The sequence below is a fragment of the Ambystoma mexicanum genome, chromosome 8 (genome assembly GCF_040938575.1).
Source record: "Ambystoma mexicanum isolate Mex_15411 chromosome 8, UKY_AmexF1_1, whole genome shotgun sequence".
Taxonomy (NCBI): Eukaryota; Metazoa; Chordata; class Amphibia; order Caudata; family Ambystomatidae; genus Ambystoma; species Ambystoma mexicanum.
Genome location: NC_090929.1, coordinates 622787345 through 622807331, shown reverse-complemented (window position 1 = coordinate 622807331; position 19987 = coordinate 622787345). Strand labels below are relative to the sequence as shown.

Genomic DNA, 19987 nt, shown 5'->3' with positions numbered 1-19987 from the left:
CTATCCATCTTCCCATCCGATCTATCTACCCTTGGGTTCAGTACGCAGTTGAAGTCCCCTCCCCAGATCACTGCGTTTCCCACGCACGTGCTCAGATTAGTACACAATGTTCTGATGTACGCCGCTGTGTTCTGGTTTGGGGCGTATGTATTGACTATGCTTATCTCTCTGTTTTCCACCAGTCCCCTCAATATAACAATCCTCCCATCTGTCTCAGCTACCACTTGCAATTGCTGGAATGGGACATGTGGCGCCACCCAAATAAGCACACCCCTGGCATAGGTGGAATATGATGAGCCCACCAACACTCCCTTCCACTTCCCAGCAATCGTATCCATTCTCTCCCGTGTAAGGTGAGTTTCTTGCAGCAGCGCAATGTCTATTTTTTGTCTACGCAGGTATAACATAACTTTATTTCTCTTTAAGTAACTATTGAGCCCTCTTACGTTCCATGTGACTATTTTAAGGTCCCCCATGGCCTATTCGAATTCCATTCCTCCTCCCACAGATGCAGTCTAACTCTAAGTCCCATTGGAGTCTGTATAGGCTTGTTCCCCAGTTTAAACTCCTCTTAACAAAAAACACCCCAAACTCCCTGTTCACAACAAACCCCTCCACGTCCCTCCCGCCCCCTCTCCTTCCCTCCCCTCCCCAAACAACACCCTCCCCAACTGTTGCCCAGCTCCATCCCTGGATCTCAGGCACACCCGCATCTAGCCTCATTCAGCAAAAGCCTACACTCACGGCTCAGCAGGGTAAAGGCGCCCTAGCGGCCGCCTTACTACTAACTCTTGGGGGTAAGAAGTTTCTGTTCTGTTGCTCCTGTTTGTCTTAAATTTGCTACACTTATCGCTACCAGGCTCACTTGTGCAATTAGTGCACTATATTCCAGTCCAACAGGGTAATAGAGTCCAAAAGCCACATAACGTCGAACAAGTGTACCAAAGCTTCATGCTAGGACTCCTCCCCCCGCTTATCCCTGCATTGTTCATGATACATTCTCATCACTTATCGTGCTTCTGGCGATCTTGATCCTCGTCTTGCTCCGGGCAGCCCTGCAAGTCTAACCATGACGTCACTTCCTCCGGGGTGTCGAAAAAAAGGGCTCTGCTTTTATGCAGGACTTTCAGCTTCGCAGGGTACAAAAGCATGTACCTGATACCAGCTGTACGCAGTCTTTTTTTGATCGCCACGTAGCTGTACCGCTGTCTTTGCACCAGCATAGTATAGTCAGGATATGCAGTGATGTTGGTGGATGCCCTTTCTATCGTTCCACCTTTATGAAAATACTCCAAGATCTTCTCTCTGTCTTTGTAGTTTAGGATTTTTGCAATTATCGGCTGCGGTGGGGCCCCAGGTCGTGGTTTCCTCATCAGAGCCCGATGCGCACGTTCAACCGCAAACCCTTGTGAGAGCTTGTCCGCCCCTATCTCTTGTAGGATCATGTTCTCCACATAGTCTGTAGGGTCCTGTCCCTCTTCTCCCTCCGGCAGGCTGACCACTCGGATGTTGTTCCGTCAGGCCCTTCCTTCCTCCTCTTCCACTCGGTTTTCAAGGTTAGCCATCTGCTGTTTGAGTACGTGAACCTCTTTTGCGTTATTTGTGCTGACATCTGTGTTCCTTTTCACTGCGCTCTGTAGGCCACTTGTCCTTTCCGCCAGCGCTCTAACGTCTTGTCGCAGCAGGGTGAATTCGATTCCTACTGCGTCAATTTTGTTCTCAAGGGCCGTACGTAGATCTGCCATTGCTGTAACCCATTTAGTGCTTAGTTCGGTTATGGCCGTTAGGACCTGGCGGTTTTCTCCTTCTAGGGCACTATCCGCAGAAGCCGCCATTGCATTTTACGTCAGGGTCGAGGGAGCACGCTGTGCCTTGGCAAAGGTTTCCATTGTCGGTTGATTGCTTTTGGTCCTCAGCCCCTTCACTGACATCCTGCAATCCTCCTTGCGTGTCTGGCCTCAACTCTGCAATGTTATTTGACGTCTCCAATTCGATCAAGTATTAGGCTATCTTCCTCAACTGCTTGCGATATATGGCGGCTTAAAAAACTGTTTTGAGCGGGCTGCCTCCTCCCACGTTTCACCTTTGACCTCTGTAGCACGTTTTCTGGGGGCCAGTTAGTGTTTGGCTTGGGCACAGTCTGACACTTCCCAATTGTGGGCACGTTCCTTCCCTAGTTTTTTTAAAAATATTTTTATTTTATTTTATAAAATCAAAGAAACACACTACAACTGTTTCAAAACATAGAAAGCATCATATTCCAACACATTTTCAAACTCCCATACTCCCCCTTCCCCCCTTAAACTAGAGCCGGTTCTCACATGTCGTTTACAGGAACATCATTGGGTGGCACAATACTTAGGCAGCCATCATCCGGGTCCTCTGTTTCGTTGTCACCCTGGTGAGGGTTTGCCCACGAGGCCACCAATTGCCGCCAGGCCAGCAAGGGCCCTACTTCCTCCTCGCCCCCCCTAGTGACCGCTTCAAACCAGACTACGGATTCAGCTTCCACCCACCTCAAGAGGTCTGTCCACCATAACTCCACCCTAGGTCTGTGGGCTGCCTTCCAGCCCATGGCAATCCTACGTTTGGCCAAGACATAAGCCAGGTCCTTTATCTTGCTTATGTGTTTCAAATGCCGTGGTCTAGGGAAAAGCCCAAGCATGCATGACCAGGCCGATTCCACATCCAGTACCACCCCCCCGCCGGCCAGTTTCGTCTTGACCTCGTCCCAAAATCTATGCACCTCCGGGCAAGCCCAGAACATGTGTAGCAATCCCGCATTCACCTCCCCACACCTGGGGCATTGCTGCATAGCTGATCCCCCAAACTTTGCAATCTTCCCGGGGGTTAAATAAGCCCTGTGGGTAACATACAGTTGAAGCTGTTGGAATCTCGCGTTCCGGGACACCTTTTTGTGGTACCTCTGAGCCCATTCCCACTGCCCATCCGTCATGGGTCCTCCCACCTCCTCCTCCCAATCTTGTCTCAATTGGAGCAACTCCTTCCCTGCCCTTACTCGCAGGAGCTCGTATAGTCTCGATATTTCGTGCCCGCCCTCCGATACATCATACATGGTTTCCAGGGAGGCGTCTGGGTCTTCCGCTAGCACTGTCTCAGGCCATCTTTCTCTAGTCTTTTTCACAAGCCTAATGTAGGTTATATATTGGCCACCATGTACTCCCGTCTCTTCCTGCAACCTCTGAAAGTCCACGGCCTCCCCTTCCTGCCATATGTCCCCGAGGGTGGCTAGGCCTACCTGTTCCCAGTATCTGCGGACCGTTCAAGTAGTTGGGGGTCGCTCCCGCACAGCGCCGCCAAAGGGGCCTGCTGGGAGTACGGCTCCGAGTCCCCTCCAATCTTCCATGTCCTGTGCCAGATCTCCCAGCCCAGCCTCAGTAGCCGCCCCTTGCCCACCAGTTTGTCTCTGCCCAACCACACCACTTCCATCAGAAGTGGTGTGGTTGGGCTGTATCTCCACGCAGGAGCCTGGCTTCCGCTGAGTCTTCAGCCGAGAGCCACCTGGCCACGTACTGCAGCTGCCCCGCCAGGTAATAGAGTTCGAAATTAGGCAGGCCTATCCCCCCCCTGTCACATGGGTTCTGGAGCTTCCACAGAGCCACCCTATTCCTAGAGCTGCCCCACACGAAACCCCTACACACGCTGTGAAGTTTCGCGAATAGGCTCCTGGGTATCAGAAACGGGACGTTTACGAAGAAGTGCAAAAGTCTAGGCAGGACCACCATCTTGAGCAAGGCTGCCCTCCCCATCATGGTCAGGGGCAATCTGGACCAGAATACCATGCTGTTGTTGATCCCCTCAATCGCTGTTTCCGTGTTGTGCTTGTGTTCTGCCGCGACCTTGTGGTAAATATTTATTCCCAAATACCTAAATGTCACGGGCTGCCATGGTATTGGCAGGACAGGCAGTCTCTGCACCGGGACATTCCTATATCTGCCCAAGAGGAACAGACTGGACTTTCCAGGGTTCACCGATATTCCCGAGAGGATGGCGTACCGTTCTATTACCTCTAGCACGTACTGTAGGTTTTCCTCTGGGTAGCGCAAATAAAGGAGCATATCATCCGCATATAATGATATCAGATGCTCTCCACTGGCAGTGTTTATGCCCACCTCCCCATATTGTTGTCGCAGGCATATTGCCAGCGGCTCCAATGCCAGTATATATAGCATGGGTGACCAGGGGCATCCCTGTCTGGTCCCCCTGCCTAGTTGCCAAGAATCTGAGTCTATGGACCCTGTCTTGACCCTCGCCATCGGGGTGCTATAAAACAACTGGACCCATCTGAGGTATCCAGGTCCCATTCCGTACCCCTTCAGGACCGCTTTCAGCCAGGGCCATCGTACCGAGTCGAAGGCCTTGACTGCGTCTAACGACACTACAGCCAGCTCACCCGTGTCTTCCTCAGTTTGGTCTATGACATGGTGTAGCCTCCTGTGGTTATCGGTGATGTTCCTACCTGGAACATATCCCATCTGATCTGGGTGTATCAGTTTCTTAATCACCCTCTTCAGTCTATTAGCCAGCACCGCCGTGAGTATTTTGCTGTCCTGGTTAGGCATGGACAACGGTCTGTAAGACCCGCGCTCCACGGCCGGTTTGCCTGGTTTCAGGAGTGGGATGATTACAGCCTCACAGAGGGATAACGGGAGTTCCCCCTGCTCATAGGCCTCGTTGAAAGTAGCAAGCAGTGGCAGAAGCAACTCTTGCTGGTATGTTTTGTAGAACTCGCTGGGCAGCCCATCCGATCCTGGCGCCTTGCAAGTGGGCAAGTTCCGAATCACTACCTCCAGCTCGTCCGAGGTGACGGTTGCGTCTAACTCAGAACGTTCTAGATCATCTAAGGTGGGCAGCTCAATGTCCCCCAATGTGTCCAGTATGTCTTGACCCATATCCTCCCCCGTGTCCTCATACAAGTGTATGTAAAACTTAAGGAATTCCTCATTTACCTCTTTCTGGTGTTGCATATGCAACCTCCCTCGCCCTGAATCTCACTAATCACCGAGCGGGGGGTCTCACTCTTATACAGCCAAGCCAGCAGTCTGCCCGGCTTGTCGCCCCCTGCATGTATCCTCTCAGTATATTTCCTGTAGCTGAGTCTGCACAGTCTATCCCAGAGTGCGCTGCAGGACAACTGTAGCTCCTCTACTTTGGTTCTGTTATCATAAGCGGTGCTCTCGCAAGACGTGAGCTCCTCTAGCTCCCTTTCCGCCTCCCGGAGCTCTTTCCTCCCCCCCCCCCCTGTAGCCCCTTAGCTTGGGAAATGGCTACCCCACGCACCACCACCTTAAACGCTTCCCACAGTGTGCCCACAGAGCCTACGCTTCCCGTATTTGTATCAAAGTATTCTTCAATGGCATCCCTCAGGCCCTCCCGAAACCCCTCATCCTGCAGAGCCTCGGTCCTAAATCTCCATGTGGGGATCCGCAGTCGTGGGGGCTGGTGTCTCCAGTCTACCACCAAGGGCGAGTGGTCCGACAGCACTCGGGCCTTGTATTCCGCTCCTTCTATATCTCTCACTATCTCGGCTGTTACAAACACGTAGTCTAACCTTGTGTACAAATCATGTGGCGCTGTGTAGTGTGAGTACTGTCTATCCGTGGGATGTAGCCTTCTCGACGCATCCTCTAGGCCTAGGTCTTTCAGTAAGGTACTCAGCGCTTTAGCCGCCGGTGCCGTTTTTCCTGCCCTGTCCTTGGACCTGTCCATTCTGGGGTCTACGGTACAGTTAAAGTCCCCCCGCCACACTACCGTACCCCCTGCCAGGGGCCAAGTTTACCGTAGAGGGTCCTAAAGTAAGCCGCTGTATCGTTATTGGGGGCATACAAATTTATGATGTGCACTTCTCTGTTTTCCAAGAGACCCGTTACAAAAACCATTCTACCCTCCGGGTCCACTGTAGAATCGAGCACCCGAAGTGGTACATGGGGCGCCACCCAGGTGACAACCCCTCTGGCATACGCCAAGTACGCCGCCCCCACAACAGTGCCCTTCCATTTCCTCCTGACCACCTCCAGCCTTTCCCTAGTGAGGTGGGTCTCTTGCAGGAGGGCTATGTCTAAGCGCATCCTCTTTAAATACAACATCACTTTGTTACGTTTAAGGTAGCTGTTGAGGCCCCGTACATTCCAGGTCACGATTCTGAGATTACCCGATGCCATCCGGTCGGTCTATCTCCATCCCGCCCCTTCCCATAATGTTCCCCACGTAGGGTTGTTTCCTGGCTCTTTCCCTTCTATTCACAAACAGTGTCCCCCTGCCCCCTTCCCCAACCTCACACCACCGCACATAACTCCCCCCCTCCCCGCCAACCCCCAACAATAGCCCAGCTCCATCCCTGGATCTCAGGCCTACCCACGTCTGGACCCGTCTCGTGACCAAGAACAAGGACCTCGCGGGGTGTCACCAATCTAACAGTGACCTAACTAAATATACTACTATCAGGTGCAGAGGTTGCTCCCCAGGAGCTCCCAATCATCTATTTAGGAGAAGTGAATTCAACGGGACCCGCCGGCAGATGCCGTGACTTCCTCCACACAAGCACAATATCAAACTATATTCCAGTCCCAGTGTCATAGCTATGGCCTCACGGGTGCCTCTGCCACGTGCTACTTATCTCCAGCCGCTTCTGTCTGGGCATCCGATTCCTGAGGTCGACCTTGCATATCCAACCATTCCATCGCTTCGCTCGGTGTCTCAAAGAAGAGGGATCTGTTCTTATAAAACGTTCCTTCCCTAGTTCAGCCCCGCACCTCGTGCTCTCCAATGTTAGCGCGCAGCGCACAGCCCCCGCACTCTTTGAGATCCTTTGCTCCTTACCGGCATTCCAGGGTACATGTGGCAGAGAAACCACTCAGGCGTCCATTTCAGGCAAAGCGGGGAGTCCTCTCCTTCCCCCTTGACATCTAGTGCTTTTTCGGAGCACAATGGTGTGATTTAGACTGTATGGGTTGCCCACCTGGCAGCCCCAATGGTTAAGTTAATGTTTTGCCTCAGGTCCTATAGTAGTTATAGGCGAGAACGTATTTGGTGGGCCGCACTGATTCTTCTCCTTCAGCGCGGCTCCTGTGCTGCTTCCGGCCTACAGTATCTCCGTGTCTCTCACCTCTGCTTTGTCCAGGCGTGCCCCTCGTATCCGCCGGATTAGCGCACCCTCGTATTCGGGTCTCGATCTATCCTCTCACCTCTCAGCCGATAGTGGGCTGTGTTATTTTCCAACACCTGATATGGTCTATTTATGCCTCACAGGGGGTATGGCAGTCCGTGTGCGCACATACCGTCAACTCAGTGCTCTGGCCTGTGAGTATTGGGGTTCCTTCCAGTGTTGAGTCCCCACTTATGGGTACTATGGTGGTTATCATGCGGGGGCAGGTCGACACCGTGTTCCAGCACTTTCCTCTTCTCTCAGCATGCTCAGGGAAACTCTTGCTTGTGCCTCACATCTACTCTTAGGCTGTCCTATGCGCCTCAGGCAATTCACAGTCCTCAGATTGGGCAATATGTTCATATATAGCAGACCTTTTTGTCTTTTCCCATTTTTGTCCAGGGCTCCCACACACGCCGCCTCACTCTGTTGCTGTGCTAGTTCCTATGCACTCATTTAGGGCTTGTTGTGCACGTCGCCGCATTTTTTTTTTTCCCGGGTATTATTATTCCGTTTGTTTCTTTTATTGTGTGGGCGCATCTTCAATCGTTACGGCGGCCTCTGTTTATCTGCCTCACACACGCTGCTCTGAGCCCTATGCCCCTTTCTTCCGAGCGGGCGCCTGGACCCACCCACGTCCTTCCCAATGTTCGGCCCGCTTGAGCGCCAGCCCGTGTCTCTCGCCGCTCACTCTCCAGCTCCGCACCAACTCAGCACGTCCTCCCCTCGCGGCGTGTTATCTCCACATCCGCTGCTAGGAACAACAAGTCTTGCATCGGGTCCGCTCGATCCCCCCTCGTTTAGCTGGCACACGGGCACTCTCTAAACGTATATGTGGAGCGTCCAGCTGCACTTGCAGATATGCTTTGTTTATTTGGTTGAGCAGCCAGCTCGCCGTCCTCGGCTTTCTCCAGCTGGCGGCTCCTTCGGTTACCGTTGCAATTAGTGTCTCTTGATGCGCCGCACTACGATGATCTCGATACTTTGTGTCCAGGTCCTTTGTTCTCCCCGGCGGCCATTTTGGTCACGGAATCGCGGACGCTTCAGGGAGAGTAATTCACCGCTTTGTCCTCACAATATAGATCGTTGCAGGCGTGGCACGGCTCCTTGCATGCCCCAGAGCCTCATGTGGCTGGGCCTTCGTTTTATAGATGATTGCAGCGCAATCCGCCGTGTAGCAGACCAAGGATCTTGTCGGATCTACGGAGCTCCAGGTCATTCCAGCCTCTTACATGGCTGGCTAGCCACGCCCCTCTTTGAAATGCTACTTATTTATCATTCTTATTACAGCAAGAATGAAGAGGGTAAGGTGACTGAAAGGGAGAACCGTTGACTATTTCAATCGCTGTGAGGCAACATGTCAAGCTATGTGTTGTGCTCGGGATGAGGGGGGCACAACCAGATATTCTGAATGCCTGAATTCCTTTGGCTCGATGAAGGGGGGTCCCAAAGCTGTCCGTGCCACAGGCCCCAAAAGTGCTTAAGATGGCCCTGCGGACACCATCAATACCCCTCTTGTTACCAACTGAGATGCCACCGCTCTTACACCTTCAATACCCTAGTTGCCGTCCCACGCACCTTCTGCATCCGCCCCATCTGAACCTAAACCACACTTCCCCTTGTTAAAGATCACTATACCCCCAAATATTTTGTTTTGGTTTCGCCCGATCCATTATTATCCGTGCCAGCGCTCCCTTATTCCCCATGTCCTTTCCCCCCTCTTCATCGTGTTCCTTAGCTCCAAAGCGTATTGTTGCTTTGCCAGCCCGTTCCGGCGTCAAAACTTGACCCTCCCTCCATTGCCATTAAATTGCTTTTCCACTTCAATTTTTCCCTTACCAGCCTGTTTATAACCCCCTTAGCGCTCTCCTCCTTCACTTGTCCTTCCTTACATTCATGCCCGCCCCTCATCCCGGCATCCTCCTTTTGTCCCTCTGTCTCTGTCTCGTTCTCCTATGGTAATGGGCGCGGCTCCAAAACTCCTCTGCGCAATCCTGCCTACCTGGGCCCAGTCTGCCTAACTCCCCACTTCCCTGGTTTTATATATATTGCACGTTCGTTCACAACACCCTGCCCATCCATAAACCTTGCGCAGTCGTTCACTAACTTGGACGCATCCTTCATATGGAACACTTTGGTTGTGGACGAAGTTAACCTAGTTTTTTTTTTTTAGAACTACTTCCTATTCTATATTTAAGACTGCAAGCAGTTATTATAGCCAGAGCCGTGCAGGGGGGAACCCCACAGCTCCAGGGCGGGGGCCAGTAACCTGTGCCCCATGGCAGACAGTTCAGGGAGAGGGGGCAAGAACACCTCACTGGGCCAAACCCCCTCTCGCGTTGGTTCCGCTGGGCGCCAGACTCCTGTAGCCAGAAAGAAGGAAGGGCAAGGTGGAAGCAACACCCTGTCACTTCACCAAGGAGGTGCTAAGCACCTGGGGCAGGCAGCAAGGAAACCAGTAGGGAATAACAAAAGTGCAAGTTGCCGTCGTTGCTAGCCGGCCGAGGGCTGGACAGCAAAGCCCCGACACAGGCAGAACAAAGCCCAGGGCCAGCCCTTAGGACCAATATATGGAGCTTCAGTTGCAACAGAAAAGTAGAATCCAGTTTGGGGACCTGCACGGGGACCCAAACAACGAGTGCTTTGCTTACTCATACTGTTTTTGTTTTCCCAAAACCCTCCCACCCAAGAAAAAAAGGGGACAAGGAAGGTGGCACGGGTCAGAGGGCGGAGCCTCAGGGCCCTGTGCGCAAAAGTACACATTATGCTATGGTTATGATTGTTTTTGTTATTATCACATAATAATGTGCAATGAAAACCCATGGCCTTTTTATTGGCAACACTCACCCTATGTCTCGTGTGATACCGGCTGTGGCGCTGCCCGATGGATCTATTTGTGTTTCTTATCTGGCTGCCTCTGGGTCCACCGGTTACTCGGTATTCTGATGAACTATTTGAATGGAAACGTGCCCTCGTTGTGTTGTTTTTTTTTTTTTTTTATCTCCGACTGTTAACTCTTGGGAAAAGGTCCATCATTCTTCCAAGCCGTTTGTTACTCAAAAGCCTATTGGCAGTATTGGGAAATTACATCTGTGGAACTAAAGAGCTTATTTTCAATATGCAGAAGTTAGCAGATTTTGTTTGTGCCCAGGGCCATCCTCATTTCTTCAAAACCATTTCTAAGTTCGCCACACCGGTTCCAGAAGCACGGCGGTTTCTGAATTTTATTTGGTTAGAGGCGAGGCCCTGACGAGAGGGGTAATCCTTTTATATGAAGAGTACCAACAGGACAGGAAACGTGCCGGGAATTCAAGTTAGTTTTCGCTTTCTTTTTTCATGGTTTTACAAGCCCCAGACAGCACATGTGCGGGCGCGGCACTCGTCCCAGTGACTTTCGTTGTACTTCCGATGCTGCGGCGCGCGTCACTTGGCCGGGCTCAAGAGAAAGCTGAGCCGGGAAGGGATCCTCAGATGGCATTGACCTGATTGGGGCGGCGCACAAATCCGATCATCGCCTCTGTCCATCTCCGGCTAATCCGACACTGGATATCTCCTGTCCCGTCTGGCGTGACCCTTCCTGCGGCCTCTCCAAGGTACAGTAGAGGGTAAGGCGTTACCTGGGAGGGATGGGTGTGCAGGCTCGGTCTGGCCTATAGGACTATAGGCCCATGGCCAAACCAAAAACACAAAATGCTGGTGGGACCAGTGTTTTTGGTCACAGTGGGGCACTTTTTGGGCCAATTCGGGGCAGTTTGATGAGATAATTCGCTCTGCGACTGGTATTTTTGACCAATGTTGCTGAATACATATTCTTTAAAATGCACAATTTTCATCACATTTTATCCAACAACATAAAACCTTGGTTACTATTCAAACAGTGTCACAAAAGGAATGAATAGTCATTTGCAACTGTCGGCCTCTTTTTTCATTGGTGGCTGAGGCAATTTTATGTCCCAGTCCGACCCTGTGGGTGTGATCTGGTGAGGGCACATGCATGCAAATCGAGTTGGACAAAATGTGTCTTCTGAGGGGTGTAGGAAATATTGTAACTAACTCGTTCTCAAAATGAGTATCCATTTCAGTAAGAGTTTATACTTCACACCGTTTTAGGGAAATTGCAAGGATGCGAAGAGTAGAAAGATGGGTAATATACGTTTAGTTATTTTTGAAGAATTTTGCCACTTTTACCATATTTCGCAACATTTGCATTCTTTTTGGGGCGATCCTTTCGGGCAGTCATCTTTCCGCTTACACAATTTACTGCATCGATGGCGCGCTGCGTACCCCATGCTGCTTTCTTTGATAAGGTGCTTGGCAGCTCCAACAGGAGAGTACTGCCCCCGTACACATCTCCATTTGTGGCACCGTGGGGTGCAGGGACGTCCTGGAGAGATGCCCGGGGAAAGGGGATCCAAGTGCAAGTACACAGGTGCATCTCCGGAGGCAAAAAATGGCATTGGGGCTATACCCCGTGTTAGGCAGAATCCTGTGCAGTTCCCTTGGGGACTACTGCAAGAAGATTAAGACTACAGGAGTAAGCAGTAAACCCAATTGGTAGCAGCCTGTACCACCCAGATTTACCTGGTAGCTGTGGCTGAGCAGTCAGACTTCTCTCAAGAAGAGTTAGGCAGTATATAGAGGATACCCAATAGGGCTAAAAACACAGTAGAACAAGAAAAAACTGACCAGAGCTTTGTATCAAAAGTATATATTTATTTATTTAACACACACTTTAGGAAATACACTAGCACTATTAACCAAAAGCAAGTTTCAACACAATCAGAAAAGTATTTACACCACCCTTAGCAATTACTAGACAAGTCTAAGTTAAAACACCACTTTTTGTCAAAACAGAGGTGAGCGCGTAACTTAGATGGCACTCCAATAATTAGGTTAAAGGGAGAGAAAAAGGCATGTCATAAAAATAAAACAGTTCCCAACACTTTTAAGAGACAAAATCAAGTTACTGAAGGCAGGGTATACTGTATAGGCCAGGCCCACTTTGAATGGAGCAAGGTGAAATGTGCCCAAGATCACACGGTTTAGCAATGCATTCAAGTCTTTGTAGAAATGTTCAAAAGAGGTTGGGGTGGTTCAAAAGACAAAGTTAGAAGGTCTGGGGGCCAACCCAGTTGGAAAGCCAAGGATTTAAGGGTCACCTTGGGCAAACCGAATAAAGGGAGGCCAGGTAGAACACAGTACCTTAAAGAGTGAGGAAGCTCCAGCGGTGGCAGTTCCTGGCAGCGGGTGCAGTTCGTGGTTTCGACCAGGGGAATAGAGGATCTCGTCGAGGAGGAAACTTGGAGTCGTTGCACTGCCCAGTGAAGAAACCAGCCGCGGAGTTCGTTGGTGAAAAGGTGCGTTCCTGGTATTTGCGGTCACAGAGGTACAGCTTGGCTATCCGGCCGTCGCGGTGCTTGGCACGGGCAATTCGACCAAGAGACGTCCTGGAAGGCGAAATGGCGAACTGGTTGATCCCACCAGCTCGGAGGAAGAAGACTCTTTCAGCAGAAGATCTTCTCTTGTCGTCAGGAAAGTGGTGAGGTTGTTGCAGCAGGGCTCCACCGGTGGTGTCGTCGTTGCAGATGGCTCAGCTTCTCCCCTCTTCGGATTTCTTAGGTCCTGTGGCGACTTCTGAAGTTCCAGTCCCAAAAGCCCTGTTTTTATGCAGAAAAACCCCCATTCAACAGCCTAGCTGTCACTCAAACATGCTAAGTGGTGAGCCGGGCGGCTCACCACTGGCCCAATCAGAACAGAGTGCGACTTGGGTTGCTAAGGCAGTGCAGTCCAGGGTGCCAATTCCCCCACACACACATCCTGTGGAACCCAGACAGAGTGGCACCAGTTGGAGGGCTTCTGTGGAGAAGCCTGCCAAAAAGTGGAACAAAGGGCCCGACCTTGGTTGGAGTTACAGAGACGGACACGAACGCCATTTTAGAAAAGAGTTCTGGCAAAGAGACCCAACTGTGATTTAATATTAAATAAATAAACCGGCGGTATCTTTAACATTGCACCAAAAAGTGGTGCGTTTAAAATCAATGGGAAAATCCCATAGGAAATATTCCGGTGGAATATTTTGCGTGGTAACCACTGCCACCAGCCAGAAACTCGAGAAGGGGGGTCTGGACAGTGCCCCCTTGGAAACAGACCCAGGGGCAATCGAATTAACCCGTTCCAGTACTTCCACAATATGATGGTTTGTACTGGTTCTGTTCACAATTTTGGACTAGTAAAGTCATTGGTGACTTTACATGCCCTAGGAGACAGTAGTCAGTCCAAGGGTATGGAGTCTATGTTTGGGAGTCACTATGACAGCCCTGTGTTACTGCACTGAGGGTGCTGTGTAACACATACACAAAAACAGATGATATCCTATGAAGTAAAAGACCCCATAAGCACACAAAAAGTCAAAGACATACCTCAAATCATGCCTAAGAGTGGGAGGAAAAGAGTCTCACTCTTAACAGGAGGAAAAAAACAACCCCCAAAAATCCAGCAAAGCTGCTGGGGACTCACTAGGTTTGGGAAATTAGCCTTATAAGAGAATTCTCCCTAACACCGGGCAGCTGGATACGCCAAGAAGAACATTAATTTTCACATGCTTGCCTTCTTACTGTGATCTGATTCGAATGTGAAGAGGCGGGAATAATTAACACCGTAACAGGACTTCTTTCACAGCATGTTGTGCTCCGAAACGATGTCCTTATCAAAAGCGGCCACGTTTCCCGGTTCCATGCGTAATAACTGGAGCCAGTCCTGATTTTCTTTCTTTTACGATTGCGTGCTGGAACTTGTAGTTTCGTGTTTCCCCCATTGTTGGACGTGCCTGCAAATCCCACCATCCAGTGGGGGGAAAACAGGACTGGTTCGAGGTGGATATGCCTGATGTCACGTGCCATTCTTGCCCCAGATCATTTTTGCATGCCTGCAATTTTCTCTGAATTCTGTTCATTTTTGCACCTCAGTGTTGGATCACTGTGACCATATCTGATTTGTGGAACCGTGGGCACGGATGCATGTTACCCTAGAATTGCCCGTGTAGCCACACACAGGTTTACACTCACATCTTATTGTATTCCTTCCAAGAAGGTTAGATTAATTGGGGCATATTTGCAAATCTACCACAATATACAAAATGCCCAGGCAACGCAGTTTTGTTTAGAAATACCTCGGTTCCCTTATTCTCAAAGGTGCCCTGGAATTTCAGAGGGGCTGTTGTGGCAGCAGGAACGATGCAATGGACAGCCCACGTGTATACATTTTACAAACATGTATTACAGACAGTGATCGAAGTAAGCAGGATCGGTCGGGAGCGGTGTTCCACTACTTTTATTTTTTTCTGTTTACCATTCCTCTACTTTTTACGACCACATTCACTATTCTATATAGCGGATTCGTCCCTGTGCAAGTGTAACGTTGTCACTTAGACCATAGCAATGCCCCTCTGCAACACCTTGTCACATGCTGCACTATGTTTCTGCCTTATTAAGAACAAATGTAAATGATAAAGGAAATGTTAATTACATCCACAGCAAGCCTGGCAGGGCGATGGCTTACAGTCGCTCCCCCGAGATAATAGATAGGTTGAATAAGCTTGTAATATATTAGCTGACCAGTGACTGACACATCTAGTAAATGGTATGTAAGCTGAATTTAGTGGCTGACTCATTCCCTTTACCGCAGGTATCTGCAAGCTTTGGCCCTTTAGATGTTTTGGACTACAATTCCCATGATGCCTCGCCACTGACTACGCTGGCTAGAGCAGATGGGAGTTGTAGTCCAAAACAATCGGGCAAGCTAAAGGTTGCAGACCTCTGCTTTATTGAAAATGACTTTAAAAAGCTGGATTGAATTCCACAGTGCCGTCATCCTTCATAATAATGAAAAAATTCAGCGCAGTGAAAGTGAGCGGTCGAGGTGAAGTTTAGTTTTGTTTTCTTTTACCTTTGTTGTTCAGAGATTTTTTTAGGGCAAATAAGAGACATCAAGGGAAATGGAGACTAGGGACTACACTCTTGGGACATGGGATTTGTATAATTTTAAGTCACACAATTTATACCTTAATAGGGCTACCCATAACAAAGGGACTCCACATGGGCTGTGTGTTTGTTTGGACCTGCTCACTCCCACCTCAAGAGTAGGAACACGACTTTTTATGTAACCTATGATATTCTTCAAAGAGATTGATAAAAATAAACTGGTATTTGGGTACACATGCACTAAGTGAATGTGTTACGCCTTTGGCTGTAGCCACTGTACATGTTCCACGTATAGGTTTCCTTGGGGTCCAACAGCCATGGCCTTTGGCGCTGCCTTTTGCCGTTCCCTCTGTATATTTTACACTAGGTTCTTTCAAGCCCACTCGTCATGGCCTTTGACCTTGACTGCTGCACATGTTGCATCAATAGGTTTCTTTTGGGCCCACTGACCAGGCGCACTGGCACAAAGACCCATTTCTACCTGCCTAGTAGACGTGATCACAGCCGCTTACCCCTCATTTCTATTCTTTTTCAGTTTCCATTTCCCAGATAATCTCCTGACAATTACCATGGTAATCTTGCGCAAATTTCCACGATAACACATAAAAATTAAAAAGACCTCACAGGTGGTTCCCATGTGCCGCCTTCCTTTTGACTAGGTCCCACATTCACCTCAGTTGATTTTGACCTCCCTATTTCTCCCTCCCATTACTCTGTTTCTCTCTTTGCTTCGTGTGACACATTTCCATTCCGGAGCAGGTCTTGCGTTATTACTGCAGTAATCTCGCGAGATTCCCCTGGTATTTCCCCAATAATGCGAAGATGCCTGAACTGTAACTGGCTTCCCCAGATCATCCCCAACTCTCCAACTATACATGATGTCACCCCTCCCCCAGCTCTAGCCTGAACCTTTTTCCTGCTAAAATAGCTTTTTTTGCACATTTTGTGTTCGCATTCCCCGTTATTTCTACGGTAATAGCTTGCATCAAGCACATTTTTTTTTTGAAAAAAAAGCTGGATTTTTGTTTCTGAAAAGCCTCTCTGCTGCAAAGCACCATGAGAGATGCAGCTATATTTTTGGGAGAAAGGGGCAACCCCTTATCCGTCAAATATTTTTTTAAACTACTGAACGGAATAACTCCAAACTTGTCCCAGAAATAGTCAATGCTTCATGCCAAAGTTGTTTCTTATTTGGTTCAATTTGCTCTAGCAATTTCTGCGCTTCGGCTTCATAAAATATTTACTTTTTCTGAATGAGAAAATGAATGGGAGTAGGCCGAAAACAGCATTGTTTATGATATGATATGGCATTTATAATGCGCCTGTACACAAGTGTTTCTAAGCGCGACAAGACACAGAGGGGGAAACAAAGGAAGGACAAAACAACGATCTTACTAGGCCATGTGTCATTCAGATTGCGCAAGCAAATTGAGGGGGGGCAGAAGTGCAAAAGGGGGAGGAGGATGGAGATATGCAAAAAGGGAGGGCAGAGGGGGAAGTTCAGGTAACAAAGTGCAGCCAACGGGTGGCTAAGTGCCGGTAATCAGTGGGTGCAGCCAGCGGGTGGCTAATAAATGCAGAGAGAAGGTGGACTGTAAAGTTACAGATACAGACCACATGTGCTAGGGGTGGTCTGGACCCAAATTTAGAGGGTGGCCAGGACAACAGGTGCGTGGAACTGACGAGTCATCAGGCAGCAGGGGAGAGTTTGCTTTCTTAATAACCTTCTAATTTGTTAGCAAATCTTTCCCATAAATTCCAGTCTGCAGGGTGGTGGGGGGAGGCAGTGGCAAACCTTTTGTTTGGAAAATATCAGCCAATCCACCATGCAGGTCAAAAGTTATTAGCAATATAATTATTAGATTTCCTATGGCTCATATATATATATATATATATGTATATATATATGTATATATATTCACTGAAAAAACTTTGTTAGAGGGACGTTATGGTTAAGTTGCACTAATAAAAACCTATAAAATCCAATGAAAACACTTTGTTAAAGGGACATTATGGTTACAAGTAAAACCGAAAACCCTCAGAAATTTGCCAATTATGGTAAGCTAATCAACCATAACTCGTGCCACCACCATGCACTGCTAAGACTAATACCCATGACATGAAAGATGACATCACAAATGTCATTGATGACATCACTGATGACATCACATATCTGGGCCTCTTGTTTTTGTTTATTGACATGATTAGGCTAGTTCTTTTTTACTGACAATGAGAATTTCCCAAATTTAAAAGATGCTATATATCTACACATTTTAACCTTTTTATATGTTCTTAACATACTTTTCTTAGAGTTTAATCTGAGCTCATAGTGCACATAGATGGGGCAACAAGCATGCCTCAAACACACAATGAATTTGTGTTCATGATTAACTTGAATGTTATTGTAATTTTTTGGTGCTGTTGTTTCTTTCTTCCCTACTTTAGTTTCCCTGTATGTCCCTCTATTTTTTATGCATTGTGCTTTTTTATATGTATTTTTTCTACTAAGACACACGTGTGTGGTAAGGTTTCAATTATTACCTATTTATTCCATGTTTAACAATACTCAAAACTCACATAAGGTAGCATGTATTATTTTATTATAAAAAATTACCAGATTAAAAATATTTGTCCTGTGTGTTAGTTTTAGCAGTGCACGGTGGTGCCGTGAGTTATGATTGCTTAGCTTACCATAACTGACGAATTTCTTTTTTTGGTTTTGCTTGTAACCATAACGTCCCTTTAACAAAGTGTTTTCAGTGAATTTCATAGGTTTTTATTAGTGCAACTTATCAATAACGTCCCTTTAACAAAGTATTTTCAGTGAATTGCATAGATTTATTTTATGTTATGTTATGTTATGTTATTTTGCATTTATATAGCGCCTTATATACCATTGGTATGGTCTGAAGGCGCTCGTAGGTTGAACGCCCTTGGGAACCGAAGTTCAGGTCAGTAGAGGGAGTAGAGGGAGAGCAAAAGTGCGTGTGCGCACCGGGTGTGTGTGCAGCTGGTGCGGAAATAGAGTGGTAGCTGCTTCTTAGCTGTAGGTGTGGTGGTTGAGAGGTCAGGAGTATGTGTTCGCTCTGGTCGGTTTTACCCAGAGCGAGTGTGGCTGCGTTAGGCCTGAGGAGAACGCCTGGCTGGGGGGTGTGCAACCAGCAATGATTACTTAGAGTGATGTGGAGTGAGCGGGAGATGTAGATATGAGAACAGTTATACCGAATGGTGTCATAGTATCTCTGTGTTCTAGATGAGTGGTGGTGAAAGGGGGAGAGTAAGCGTGGGGTGTGGTATGATGTATGTTTTCAAGTGTTTCCATCATTCCAAAGCATGTTAGGTATCGTCCGTTGCACATATTCGTCCAATTCCTCATACTCGTCCGCTTCACTAGTTCACACCCTCATCCAGTCCCCACACTCGTCTAGTCAACACACTCGTCTAGTCCACGCACTCGTCCAGTCCACACGCTCGTCACAGTCCACACACTTGTTCCGTCCACACGCTCGTCCAGTCCACACGCTCGTCCAGTCCACACGCTCGTCCAGTGCACACACTCGTCCAGTCCACACACTCGTCCAGTCCGCACACTCGTCCAGTCCGCACACTCGTCCAGTCCGCATGCACGTCCAGTCCGCACGCACGTCCAGTCCACACACACGTCCAGTCCACACACTCGTCCAGTCCATACACTCGTCCAGTCCACACACTCTTGTAGTTTATACTCGTTTAGTCTGGATACCCGCTCCAGATAGGGCACTCGTTCAGTCTACAATGGTCGTCCGGTCCATCCATTCATCGGAAAAGCCAACTACTCGTCTGCTCTGTCTGTTCATCCATTCCATAAACTCATGTGCTCTATGGTTTTTGTCCGCTCCCTGGATTCATCTGATTAGGCACACTCGTCCGCACCACACATTTATCTGCTTCACCCAATCGTCCGCTCTATATATACATCCGCATCCGACACTCGTTCGTTCCGTATACACACCCGTTCCTTACGCCCATCCACGCTACCCATTTATTTTTTCGCTCTCCTTATTTATCCGCTCTCTACAATCATTCGCTTCGCACTAGTCTGCTCTCCACACTCGTCCCTACTCCATGCTCCTCAGCTCTCTTCTGGTCCCCACGCTCGGCTGCACTCCGCACTAAAAACCGCTCTCCACTCTCATCGGCTCTCCACACTCAGCCGCTCTACAGACTTATCCGCTCTCCGCACTCTTCCGCTCTCCGCACTCATCCGCACTTCGCACTCGGCCGCCCTCCGCACTCGGCCATCCTCCCACTCGGCCACTCTCCACACTCGGCCACTCTCCACTCTCATCCGCTCGCGCTCTTATCCGCTCTCCACTCTCATCCGCTCTCCACTCTCATCTGCTCTCCACTCTCATCCGCTCCCCACTCTCATCTGCTCCCCACTCTCATCCGCTCTCCACTCTCATCCGCGCTCCACTCTCATCCGCTTTCCACTCTCCTCTGCTCTCATCCGCTCTCCGTTCTCATTCGCTCTCTGCTCTCATCCGTTTTCCACTCTTACCGATCGTCACACTCATCCGTGTTCCACAACTCCTCTGCGCTCCACACTCGTCCGCGCTCCACACTCGTCCGCGCTCCACACTCATCCGCGCTCCACACTCATCCGCGCTCCACACTCATCCGCGCTCCACACTCATCTGCGCTCACACTCATCCGCTCTCCACAACTCATCCGTTCTCCACAACTCATCCGCTCTCCACAACTCATCCGCTCTCCACAACTCATCCGCTCTCCACACTCATCTGCTTTCCACACTCGTCCGCTCTCCACACTCGTCCGCACTCCACACTCGTCTGCACTCCGC

At 49.2% G+C, this 19987-nt stretch overlaps 1 protein-coding gene across 10 annotated transcripts in view; it reads left to right on the top strand.

Annotated features, from left to right (window-relative positions):
• SH2D5 (SH2 domain containing 5) overlaps positions 1-19987 on the top strand; it is a 518455-nt gene that overhangs the window by 155005 nt on the left and 343463 nt on the right. For 2 of the 10 annotated variants that reach the window (XM_069610336.1, XM_069610329.1), the window contains exon 1: positions 10418-10758. The exons of the other annotated variants lie outside the window; for them this stretch is intronic. The gene's annotated coding sequence lies outside the window, so the exon portion shown is untranslated. Of the gene's footprint in view, positions 1-10417; positions 10759-19987 lie in introns of those variants that run through there. 10 annotated transcript variants of the gene reach the window in all.